Raw genomic sequence first — 13,485 nt, 5'->3', positions numbered from 1 at the left:
CAACAGTCAGTTTTCTTATACATGTATTTCCAAAATTAATATGCCTAATTGGGCTGGCGAACGTTTATTTTTTTCATTCATTTATGATTTTACCACTTTCATTAACTCTCAGTGTTAAGGTCCGTTTGGTTTTTCTGTTAATTTCTCGGAACTAAAAATTATAGTGCAGTACCTTTGCCCATTAGACACACGCGCGGTCAACCTTCGAAATCCTCTCAGAGGGTAACATTAGCGTGTTTCACGTTAGAAGGCAGCTTAGTCTCAGCAATCTGTAAAGCATAAAAGAAAATTTACGAGCTAGTTCTTGCAGCAAACGTCTTTGCTAGACAAGAGTGTCTTCATGTACAGAACATCTTTAACCACCAATACGATATTTTCCGTTAATTTATTACAATGAATTGTATTAACACCGAAGCGTTTTCGAGAGATCCTCAGTTAATTTGAAATGTGAATGTAAAATGATTGATGTTTTTCTGAACGTCATCTTCACGTCACCCGTTGTGAACCGTGCGATCACGAAAACTCGAAAGACAGCTCTTTCCGTCCTCGATATCACGCGTGACGTCACAACGACGACACATTTTCAAGAAGTCTTCTGAGATGAGTGTTACCCTAAATACTGTACCAATGAAAATCTAACAACTCTGCTGTCATTGCTCGAAGATAACTGGTGTGCTCTGTACGACGTGCATATTTTAGAGACACTTCGAATAAAATATTGCAAGGTCTACTGCAAAAGATTCCCAAACATGCAAAAGAAATAGCAAAAAGTGTAAAGACTACCAATGCCACTTTACTTATAAGAAGGCAAAACAAAATGAAGAAAGCAGAATATTTCTTATTGCTGCAGAAGGTAAAAAATTAGTAATGCATGCAGGTGCTAAAATAATTCAATGAAGGCAGAGAATATTTGGATTAAAATTTCACTGTGGAAAGCATTAAGTCGTATATTCAGCTTTAGTTCAGCGTAACATTTATTAATATGATTTGGTTACTGACTTACGTGAAATGGATGTCAATGCATAACAATACATGTGACTTCAGCAACACGCAATGAAGTATTATTTAACAAATCATTAAAAGAAAGGTAGCAAGAGGAGAGTTGCATAATAATACTTCGACCGAAGTAGCTTAGCTGTGAGATTCGGCCATTAATTGTCCGATGTTGTGGCTGCACAGAGACATATTCCAGATATGTAATACCCGTTAAATAATAAAGCTACTGTAGCTTTCGTCTTGAAAGTAATACGGTAGTATGAAGATGCGGTAAAAGACGCGTACCGTCTTCTTGTTGCTGGAAGAGTTGGTGGTCGCCGACACTAAACGAATGCAGTCCGCAACGAACGATAGAATGTTTACTAACTGCACTGCATGTACACGCACAGGTGGCAACACTTCGAGATAGTTGGTTTTGTATTTGGTTCACAGTTCGTAGTATTGTGCTGAATATTGACGTCAGTTCACTCGGTAACGCGTTTCTTTTACAACGACTGTGTTCATATTGCTACATGATACGTTAGTTCACAATAAGAAGAGCTTTATCACTGGTACACTGTTAGTAGTACTCAATAGTGCTCAATACTGTAATTAGTGCGGTAGGTAAACCTATCTTCCCGCAGTCGCTACTTTTCTATTGAGCCACGTTACCTCAGTTCACGATAAAAAGCACATTGACACACTGCAATTTTAGCTCGGCAGTTCACACTGTTTCGCAGATCGTCCTGATAACAAACGTGTCTGTTTACTATTCCCGTGTCACTATCTTTATACCGTTGCGTGTAAGAGTAAGTGAAGACGCGTAACATTTAAATGGACTTTCTGTAGTATTTCTTTTCAGTTCATAATATAACGCTAAACTGTTACAAACTCGCTAGGCATGCTCGTATCTGTTCAACAACCAACCAAACGTAACTGCTGTTCACTCATTTTTGTATAAAAACGTGTTACCCATCGACAAACATTTAAATTTTTCGCTGCCGGAAAACATTACTCAAAATTAAATCCTATTAAACATCTCAAATTTAATCATATACAAACAGTTTTAAGATAAACAGACAGTATTTAATAAAAAAATGGAATACAACAAAATAAAACCTATCCAGTTTCTGACAGTTATAGAAGGTACACAAACTGTGATGCACACTCAGTATATTAGTATATGAATTAGTATATACAGATATTTGTATCTATAGTGGTGTCTTCACAGTTAGACCTTCACGTGATTACATTAAGAACATAAAATACTCGCTAAGGTGACTTTTCTGTATTTTGGTCGTAGTCACAGAATATAATTAGAATCGTTACAAGTTTCGCAAAGAAATCAGCCCTGGGCAACGTTAGCAACATGACAAATCCAAATCCTTCAACCACGGGGAGACCTGACAGAGGAAACAAAATGACTTCCTAAAGGATAGCGGCAATTTCAAACATCATTAAAGGATTATTCAGTAGTAAAGAACTTTTAATAGCTGACACGTGTAAAACACTTAAAGTTGACGTTCGTTCTGTGCAAGGAACAGATCGTGGAATAAAAAATTACAAACCAAAAATTGAAAGAATGAGACTAGTCTTAGGAAGCCACCAACACCAACCCCGAAGGTCCTCCACTTGGCCGGAACTGCTCCCCCATCCATACGACCCAGTGGCGAGAGAAGTAGAACGGACGAAGACACTGAAAACCCAAAACACCTGACGTAACATTATACACCTTCAGGACGCCGCCTTACCTACAGGGAACGTTCTCTTGCAGCGGACATTACCGTTGGACGTCAAGCCAGATGTTAGACGTCTTCTCCTGCGGTAAGAAACTGCTCCTACGCAAGAGGGATTCTCTCCAAGGGAAGAAATTAGCTTTTGCTACAGGCTACCATAAACAATTTGGCAAACCCTTAGTAGATTAGGAACAGGAGTCTCAAGGTGAAGAACAAATCTGGTCTCGTGGGGTGTAAGGAAGACGTTACGTGCAGCAGAGGAGCACTCCAGAAACGTAACCACCAGCTGGCATGTCAAAACATGGACCAATCCTGTACTCAGGAAGATGTTTCAAATGCATTCGTAAAGGGCATAAAGGTCACCGAATTCTGAAGACGAATAGTGTGAAGCCTTTTTTCAGGGCACGGAAAGTAAGTAAGTACTGGTTTCGTCCGTACGGTGGCCATGTTCCAAACCTATTCATCATTAGCGGCATTTGTCGAGAGCTGGATTAACAATGCTTCTAGTGAACGATTTGTTCGGCAAATTCCACCTATGACGAATAGATAGTTGAAAAATTGCTAAAGAACAAAGTCATATTTTGTGATTATGTACAATGTAAAAAGAAGATCGCTCTCCAAGTTTTTATATATTTTTAGGTTTCACATACATATTTTAACGGTTTTTGTGATAATATTTACTATATAAGTGACTTATTAGCGGTTTCTTCATTCACCTCTGCCTTTCTTGTGTTGTGACCTGATATTTGTGAGTGTTTCGTATCGAGCAACGTAACCTCTTACCTGTGTTTACATTCCGCGCTGACCAGTTGCAGCTGTAGCGGTGCATCGAAAGCTAAGTACTAATGTTTGTGTATAGTGGTTTATTTAGGAACTTTAGTAGTCTTCAACCTGTGTTTTTTGTGTTTTCTGGTGAAATAATTTCAGAAGAACCTTTTGGGAGCTGTTTTCAGCTTCGTTACTGTGTCATTAGACGTTTGATTCTCTTTCTGTATTAGTCTTTTGTTATATTCACATTTGTTGTTTATTAATACTGCTAATAATGGTAGTTACTTCCCTTGTAGAGTAAGTTTGTAATTATTGTAGTCAGGTTTTTAACATCTTCTTACTGTAGTAGCGGAACTTAGAAAAAGTAAAATTTTACCATGAGTGAGAAGTGTGGGCTTTGCCGTAGGTTCGTGAGTAGTGGATTGCGGTGTGAGACTTGTTCTAAGTATTTTCACTGGGGGGAATGCAGTGGGGATGCCAGTGGGCATTCTGGTGAGATCCTCTCCTGGAACTGCAGGTTATGTAGCAAGAGTAAGTAGATAGAGGAGCAGGAGCGTAAGATCTGTGCCCTTCAGGTGCAGTTGAAAAACGCACAGGAGGAGCTAGATAGGATGAGGAGGGAGAAGGGGGTTGGGGAATGGGAGCTGGCTGTTGGCAAGAGATCTGCTAGGAGAAGAAGATTTTCAGATAGTTTTACTATTGGTGTTTACAATAGATATGACCAACTGTCAGAGTCTAGTGGAGAGGAATCTCCAGTAGCTGTAGATGTAGGAAGTATGCAGCAGACCTCAGTAGTTACGGTGGCTAGAACAGTTGCAAAGTCGAAGAGGAAGAAGAAGGTTCTGCTGTTAGGTAGTTCTCATGGCAGAGGTGTAGGCCAACAGTTGCAGGAAGTGCTGGGGAGTGAGTACCAGGCCACCAGCATTGTGAAGCCTAATACAGGATTGGCTGAGGTGACTGTTAACATAGGGGGGTTATGTAGGGATTTTACTAAAGAGGATCAGGTAGTGATTGTGGGTGGGGCTGGTAATAGTATTGATAGGGATGGGGAGTATGTCATAGATGGTAACTTGGAAAAGATAGCCACACAGACTGGCAACACGAATGTGCATTTCGTGGAACTGTTTCAGCGTCACGATCGGCCTCATCTTAATACAGCCGTCAGGCGTAATAACATGAGACTTGGGAGTGCGCTGATGACAGAAAGCATGGGTCACATTTCAGTGGTGTCGGTGGAGTCCATCAGCAGGACGGGTTTCACTAGACATGGCCTGCACCTCAACAGGTATGGGAAGGGGAGGTTGGCAAAGCTTATAGGTGACAGCATAGGTAGGGTTGGTGGGATCACTCATGGGAAAATTCCTGCAGTAGTGGGTGTTAGAGCTGCACCTTTTTTAGATTGAAGTCAGCTGATAGGTATTCCTGCTTAAGGGAAGTCTCTCTAACAAAGGAACCACTTTTGACAAAGCTTAGGTATCCGCGTAATGAGGGAATTAGTATATTTCATCAAAATATACAAGGTATTAGAGATAAAGTTAGTGAACTGCTTATAGATGTTGACTCTGAAATTATTGGTATATCTGAACACTTCTTAAATAAGGAGATAATTCAGAGGCTTCCTTTACCAGGATACACGTTGGCTGGCAGCTTTTCGAGAAGCTCTTTGCGGTGTGGAGGAGTAGCCATGTATGTGAAAAACGGCATCCCATTTGAGTCAATTGATGTTTCAAAGTACTGCACTGAAAAGGTGTTTGAATGTTGTGCAGGTGAGGTTAAATTTAACGGAGCTAAACTTCTAACTGTTGTTATTTATAGATCCCCAGACTCCGATTTCACAACATTTTTGCTAAAGCTAGAGGAGGTTCTTGGTTCACTTTATAGGAAATACAAAAAGTTAGTTATATGTGATGACTTCAATATTAATTGTATAAGTGACTGTGCAAGGAAGAGTATGCTGGTAGACCTCCTTAATTCATATAATCTTATGCAAACCGTATTCTTTCCAACGAGAGTGCAAGGGAACAGTAGAACAACCATAGACAACATTTTTGTTCATTCCTCATTACTAGAAGGGCATTGCGTTAGCAAAAAGGTGAATGGCCTTTCAGATGATGATGCACAAATTTTAACTCAAAAAAAAAATTTTGTGCTGCAACACGTGTTAAATGTAGTCATCAGCTGTGTAGGAAAGCTGATCCAGTTGCTGTAGAGTCCTTTGTAAACCTTATCAAGGAACAAGAGTGGCAAGATGTTTATAGCGCTGATACAGTAGACGATAAAAATAATGCTTTTCTCAAGACTTTTCTCGTGCTCTTTGAAAGTTGCTTTCCGTTAGAACGTTCAAAACAGGGTATTAGCACAAACAGGCAGCCTGGGTGGCTGACTAGAGGGATAAGAATATCTTGTAGAACAAAGTGGCAATTATATCAAAACGTTAGAAACAGTCAAAATCTAAATGCGGCAGCCCATTTCAAACAGTATTGTAAGGTGCTTAAAAAAGTTATTAGGAAGGCAAAAAGTATGTGGTATGCAGATAGAATAGCTAAGTCTCAGGATAAAATTAAAACCATATGGTCAGTCGTAAAGGAAGTGGCTGGTCTGCAGAGACAGGTCGAGGATATAGAATCAGTGAGTAGTGGGAATGTCCGTGTTACTGATAAGCCGCATATATGTACAGTATTTAATAATCACTTTCTGAATATAGCAGGTGAACTAAATAGAAACCTAGTCCCAACAGGGAATCATATAGAGCTCTTAGAAAAAAGTGTTCCGAGACTGTTACATGAAATGCTCCTCTATGATACTGACAACAGGGAGATTGAGTTAATAATTAAATCACTAAAGACCAAGAACTCTCATGGATATGACGGGGTATCTAGCAGAATACTGAAGTTTTGTTCTATGTATGTTAGCCCAGTACTTAGCCATATCTGTAACTTTTCCTTTAGGAGTGGTCGGTTTCCTGACCGATTAAAGTACTCGGTAGTGAAGCCACTTTATAAAAAGGGAGACATTGATAATGTTGACAATTTTAGACCTATTTCTATGCCATCTGTGTTCGCTAAAGTTATCGAGACGGTTGTATATACAAGGTTACTGGAGCATTTAAATTCACATAATTTGCTGTCAAATGTTCAGTTTGGTTTTAGAAATGGTTTAACAACTGAAAATGCTATATTCTCTTTTGTCTGTGAGGTTTTGGATGGATTAAATAAAAGGTTGCGAACGTTAGGTGTTTTCTTTGATTTAACGAAGGCCTTTGATTGTGTTGACCACAAAATATTACTGCAGAAGTTGGAACATTATGGAGTAAGGGGAGTAGCTTACAATTGGTTCGCCTCTTACTTTAAGAACAGAAAGCAGAAGGTAATTCCCCGAAATATTGAGAGTGGTAGTGATGTTCAGTCCCAATGGGGCACTGTTAAATGGGGCGTTCCCCAAGAATCGGTGCTGGGGCCACTGCTGTTTCTTATTTATATAAATGATATGCCTTCTAGTATTACAGGTGATTCAAAAATATTTCTGTTTGCTGATGACACCAGTTTGATAGTGAAGGATCTTGTGTGTAATATTGAAACAGTATCAAATAATGTGGTTCATGAAATAGGTTTGTGGCTTGTGGAAAATAATTTGATGCTAAATCACAGTAAGACTCAGTTTTTACAGGTTCTAACTCACAATTCAACAAGAACCGATATTTTTATCAGACAGAATGGGCATATTATAAGCGAGACGGAAAAGTTCAAGCTCCTAGGCGTTTGGATAGATAGTAAGCTGTTGTGGAAAGTCCATGCCCAGGATCTGTTCAGAAACTAAATGCTGCTTTATTTACCATTAGAACAGTATCTGAAATAAGTGACACTTCAACACGAAAAGTAGTCTACTTCGCATATTTTCATACGCTTATGTCATATGGTATTATTTTTTGGGGTAATTCTTCTGATTCGAAAAAACGGGCTGTTCGAGCTATATGTGATGTAAATTCGAGAACCTCTTGTCGACCCCTATTCAATAGTCTGGGAATTCTGACATTGCCCTCACAGTATATATTTTCTTTAATGTCGTTTGTTGTTAGCAATATTAGCCTATTCCCAAGAGTTAGCAGCTTTCACTCAGTTAATACTAGGCAGAAATCCAATCTGCATGTGGAATGCACTTCCTTGACTCTTGTGCAGAAAGGAGTGCAGTATTCTGCTGCATCCATTTTCAATAATCTACCACAAGAACTCAAAAATATTAGCAGTAGCCCAAACTCTTTTAAGTCTAAACTGAAGAGTTTCCTCATGGCTCACTCCTTCCATTCTGTCGAGGAGCTCCTGGAAGAGCTAAAAAATTAAGCAAATTCCAGTGTTACATTGTTGATTTTCTTTATTTAAACTTACGACTTGTCACCTGAATATGTTTTTTTTTATATTTCATTTTATCTGCTTCTAATATCGTGTTATAATTTCATGTATTGACTCGTTCCATGACCGTGGAGACTTCTCCTTAATTTGGTCCCACGGAACAATAAATAAATTTTAAAAAATAAAAAGTTCATAAATCGTCAATCACTCTATTCGAGACAGGATATCGTCTTTATTTCTAACTAGCTGTACCCGGCCACACTTTTCTGGGGCTGAGTCTGCTTAAATGGAAATGAAAGAAAAGTGAACGCAAACGCTTCTAATACGCATGGCAACTGAGTATACGTCTTAACCTCCTGCTCTCCTCTCTCTCTGTCTGTCTCCCCCTCCCCCTTTCTCTGTTCCTCTCTTCCACCTTTCCCTCTCTCTCCATCTTCTCCTGCCCCTCTCTCTTTCCTCATCAGTCCATACCCCTCCCCCTTTCTCTATCCATCTTCTTCTCTCCACTATCTCTCCATCTCCTCTTGTCCACTCGCTCTGTCCGTCTCCTCATTCCCGTCTTCTATGTACATATCCTCCTCCTCCTCTGTCCACCTGGTATTCCCCCTCTCTGACCTCGAGCCTTTTATATTATTATTGCAAATTCAGATTCTGTAGTAATATTTTAATCATGAAACAATAACCTAAAAGTGCAACTTTCCTGTTTGCTAACAACGTATTGCTGTTGCGTATTTCGCAGCGTTTCCCTACTATCAAATTAATATAAATTTATGTATCATATATACACTGCTGGCCACCGTAAATGCAACACCCTGAATGAAGCATCCGAATCAAGTGAAATTTGCACCATGAGTTTGCAGAGATGAGATATGCAACTGATTAGAATTTCAGCGCAGACGCACATCACGCGCGCCTGTGGCGCCACCTCATAGCGCCATTTAAGGCTTGGCGATTTCGACGAGTGTACGTTCGGCACGTGTGTTTACCTTGTGGTTGTTTCACAAGACGATCAGTTATGCCTCGTAGACAACAGCGAACATCTTTTGTTCAAGTATCCGAGTTCGACAGAGGAAGGATAGTGGCTTACCGAGATTGTGGATTATCATACAGAGAATGTAATGCGGATATGTGACCGTTGGATGCAGGAGGGTACGACGGACCGACGTGGTCGATCGCATTCACTTCGGTGCACCACTGCACGTGCTGATAGGCAAATTGTGAGCATGGCAGTGACGGATCGCTCAGTGACATCCCGAACCATAGCACAGCACATTGCGTCTGTAACGCATCATCCAGTGTCTGCGCGTACCATTCGACGCCGTTTACAGCAGAGTGGTCTGTCCGCAAGACGTCCATTGCTTCGTCTACCATTGACGCAGAACCACAGACGCCTCCGTCGCCAATGGTGTGATAACAGACGGATGTGGACGGCAGAATGGAATGACGTTGTCTTTACTGACGAGGCACGCTTCTGTCTGCAGCACCACGATGGTCGGATTCGAGTGTGGAGACACCGTGGAGAAAGGATGTTGGACAGCTGCATTATGCACCGCCACACTGGTCTTGTACCGGGTATTATGGTATGGTGCGGTATTGGATATTACTCTCGTACGCCTCTAGTACGCATTGCCGGTACTTGAAATAGCCGGCGCTACATATCCGAGGTGCTGGAGCCAGTTGGCCTTCCTTACCTTCAGGGCTCGGCCACAGCCATATTTCAACAGGATAATGCGTGACCACACGTGGCACACATTGTCCAAAGGTTCTTCGTCAATAACCAGATTGAATTGCTTCCCTGGCCCGCTCGCTCTCCGGATCTTTCGCCGATAGAAAACATGTGGTCCACGGTTGCTCAACGAGTGACCCAGATTACATCCCCAGCTGCCACACCAGATGATCTTTGGCAACGTGTGGAAGCTGCTTGGGCTGCTGTACCCCAGGAACACATCCAACGTCTCTTTGACTCAATGCCGAGACGTGTGGCAGCGGTGATCTCCAACAATGGCGGCTACTCTGGCTACTGATTCTGGCAGGAACCACATGTCACAGACGTCTGTAAACGTAATCATTTGATACTTGGTCAACATGTTATTTACAAAATAAATTTTGTTGTGCTACCTCTTGTCTTTCTTAGTGTTGCATTTACGGTGACCAGCTGTGTACTTTAAAACATGTAAATAAAAACATGTGGGTAAACGTTGTGTCAAAATTTCAAAACAACCAGTCAAGAACTTACGGAGATTAACAATTATGAACAAACCAACACTTATATTTTTATAATTTTCCCTCTTTAATTGCATACACTGAAGAGCCAAAGAAACTGTTACATCTGCGTGATGTCGTGTAGGGTACCCGCAAGCAAGCATAAGTGCCGCAACACGAGATGACATGGACTCAACTAATGTCTGAAGTAGAGTTGGGGGAAATTGACATCCTGAATCCAGCAGGGCTATCCATAAATCCGTAAGAGTGCGAGGGGGTGGATATCTCTTCTAAACAGCACATTGCAAGGCATCCCAGATATGCTCGATAATGTCCATGCCTGGGGAGTTTGGTGTTCAAACTCAGAAGAGTGTTCCAGGACTCACTCTGTAGCAATTCTGGACGTGTGAGGTGTCGCATTGTCTTGCTGGAATTTCCCAAGTCCGTCGGATAGCACAATGGACATGAATTGATGCAGCTGATCAGACAGAATGCTTACGTACGTGTCACGTATCGTAGTCGTATCAAGACGTATCAGGGGTCCCCTATCACCCCAACTGCACACTCCCTACACCATTACAGAGTCTCCACCAGCTTGAACAGTGCCTGCTGACATGCAGGATCCATGGATTCATGAGGTTTTCTCCATAGCCGTACACGTCCATCCGCTCGGTACACTTTGAAACGAGACTCGTCCGACCAGGCAACATGTTTCGAGTCATCAGCAGACCAACGTCGAGATTGACGGCCCCAGACGAGCCGTAGAGCTTTGTGTCGTGCAGTCGTCAAGGGTACACGAGTGGGCTTTCAACTCCGAAAACCCATATCGATGATGTTCCGTTGAATGGTTCGCACGCTGACACCTGTTTATGGCCCAGCATTGAAATCCGCCTCACTTTGCGGAAGGGTTGCAGTTCTCTCACGTTGACCGATTCTTTTCAATCGTAGTTAATCGTAGTTGGCCCCGTTCCTGCAGGATCTTTTTCCGGCCGCAGTCATGTAGGAGATTCGATGTTTTACCGGATTCCTGATATTCGTGGTACACTCGTGAAATGATCGTGCGGGAGAATCCCAACTTCATTGCTGCCTTGGAGATGCTGTGTCCCATCGCTCGTGCGACGACTATAAAAACCATGCTAAAATTCTCTACAGACTTGATAACTTGCCATCTGACAACTCTGACAACTGCGCCAGACACTTGTCGTCTTATATAAGCGCTGCCGACCGCAGCGCCGTGTTCTGCCTGTTTACATACCTCTGTATTTGAATACACGTGCCTATACCAGTTTGTTTGGCGCTTCAGTGTATATATTACATACGTATTTTTGTGGTAGTCACGTTCCAGTAAGGATATAAAAACACGTGAGTATTCGAATGCAATGTTGGGTCAAAATATCAAACCAGTCCATGAAGGGCTTTCGGAAATTTGAAATTTTGAAGGAAACAACTAGAGCGTATGTACTTAATAGAGAAACTGCAAATCTAGCCGCAGATCTGTAGACGTTTTTGACCGAATGCTTTGAGATTTTGACACAAGGTTGCATTGGAATACGCATGTGTCTTTATAGACTGTTTTAATACACTTACGTAATGTAAAATATTTTATAAATTTAATATTAGGGAAACGTTGTTACAAAAAATCTCAAAAAGTGTAGAAATAGGTACCCAAAATCACCGCTGTATAAGAATACAACTTTGTGTCATAACTTGAAAGCAGTTGGCCAGGAACTGAACAAACGAGAACTTACACGTAGATAGAAGCAAGTTTGGACTTTCTGTCAACATTCGCTGGCAAACCACGACAAACAGAGCACCGTTTGAGGAGGCAGAAAGGCGATTGTTAATACGTTACTAATCACACAAGCTGAAAAATCAACACTCAGGTTGCGAACTGTTTGTGTAGTTCTAGGATGAACATCACTATTTGATTCCTGTAACTACGTACGTACGACCAGGAAATATACTGGACAGACTGAGTAAGAACCATTAAGATTTGTCAACATTGTTGAGTAATTAAATCCGGACATGGGCTGTAGTTAGGCGTGAGCAGCGGGATTTTTTGGTCGTTACCCGGCGCTGTAGAGTGATGTTTATGCCGTCTATTGGACGCATTAGGTATCAGTCAGGAAACGAAAAATCTGATCTAATGTACGAAAATAAGAAGATGGCGGTGCATAGAAGCACTACATACCATGTGGAAGCCTGGGCTCAAAATCATAATTCCTGTTATTCTCAGTCAACATCTAATCTTCTTAACAACGCTGGTTACAAATACAGCAGAATAAGGCACGAAATAAACTTGCAAATGTTTTAAGGAAGAAAGATTGGGTTTAACGTTCTGTCGACATCGATGTCATTAGAGAAGCGTAAATGTTTTAAATTGAGGGTCGAGATAGAGCGTCGCTGTGGTAACTTTTTTCTTGCAGCTTATACAAACTGCGGAGGGAAGTTTACATTGCAATGAAAGAGTAAAAAAATGAGGTAGTGTGAGTGTACGCAGGCAAATATCTTGGTAGCTTTCGTTTCAGGAAATGTTTTCAGAAGTAGCGCGCTGTATTTAATTTGTCCGTTATTCTACAACAGGTGGTTGGAAGTTATGAGCAAACCACGACTTACCGCTGCCTCATTCTAAATGGTTCGTAAATCGTAAACTTGAGACTTCTTTATTTAAGTGAGTGTGGCTGTACTTAAAATGCTGAATGACTGAGACCCACAAAATCCTAGCGCAACTGAATCTGACAGAAAAAAAAGATAACCTGACTTCAAATAATTAATTCAAAAGATTGGCCCTAACTAAAAAGAAATCCTAACAATAACCTATACATTCCATTAAGCACTTGCCACACAAAATCCTTCATTACGCGAACTACTGCAATACAGCGAGCGTCAGTACTGCCAGATAAATTAAAGATTCTAACTACTAAGGCCACTAACTACTAATAGGCATGTGGTTAGCAAAGGAAAGATTTGTTTCAACCAAATAATGTATTTTTTTTACCTTAATAATGTGACATCCAGTTCAGACACGAATATAAATCGTCATTGACATCTAATACAAGGGTATATAATCATGAATAATATTCAGTCTCCAAGTCGAACATGTACAGATCGTTAGACTACGCTAACACTTCAGACCTCTGCCCCCCATCAATGCTAACTTTTCACGTCTAACATCCATCACTGCTGGCTGTTCACCTCCAACTGCCCAACAGTACTTCCATCACTGCTGGCGATTAACTTCCAACAACGAGTCCAACCAGCCACAGAGTCTCTAAACAAAGAAAACGCAGTCAGAGATCTAATGCAAAGCGCTACACAGTGCTCCCAACACAGAAAAAGCCAACTTAAAAACTACGGCTAAAGGCATCATTTCAGGCGGACCAGCGGTACGATATTAATCATTCTAGCAACAGTGCGCGTAAAAAAAGAACTATTCACATCGCTTTAGAATACTGCCA

Source organism: Schistocerca nitens, chromosome 4 (genome assembly GCF_023898315.1).
Source record: "Schistocerca nitens isolate TAMUIC-IGC-003100 chromosome 4, iqSchNite1.1, whole genome shotgun sequence".
NCBI lineage: Eukaryota > Metazoa > Arthropoda > Insecta > Orthoptera > Acrididae > Schistocerca > Schistocerca nitens.
Note: the sequence above shows the minus strand (reverse complement) of the source record.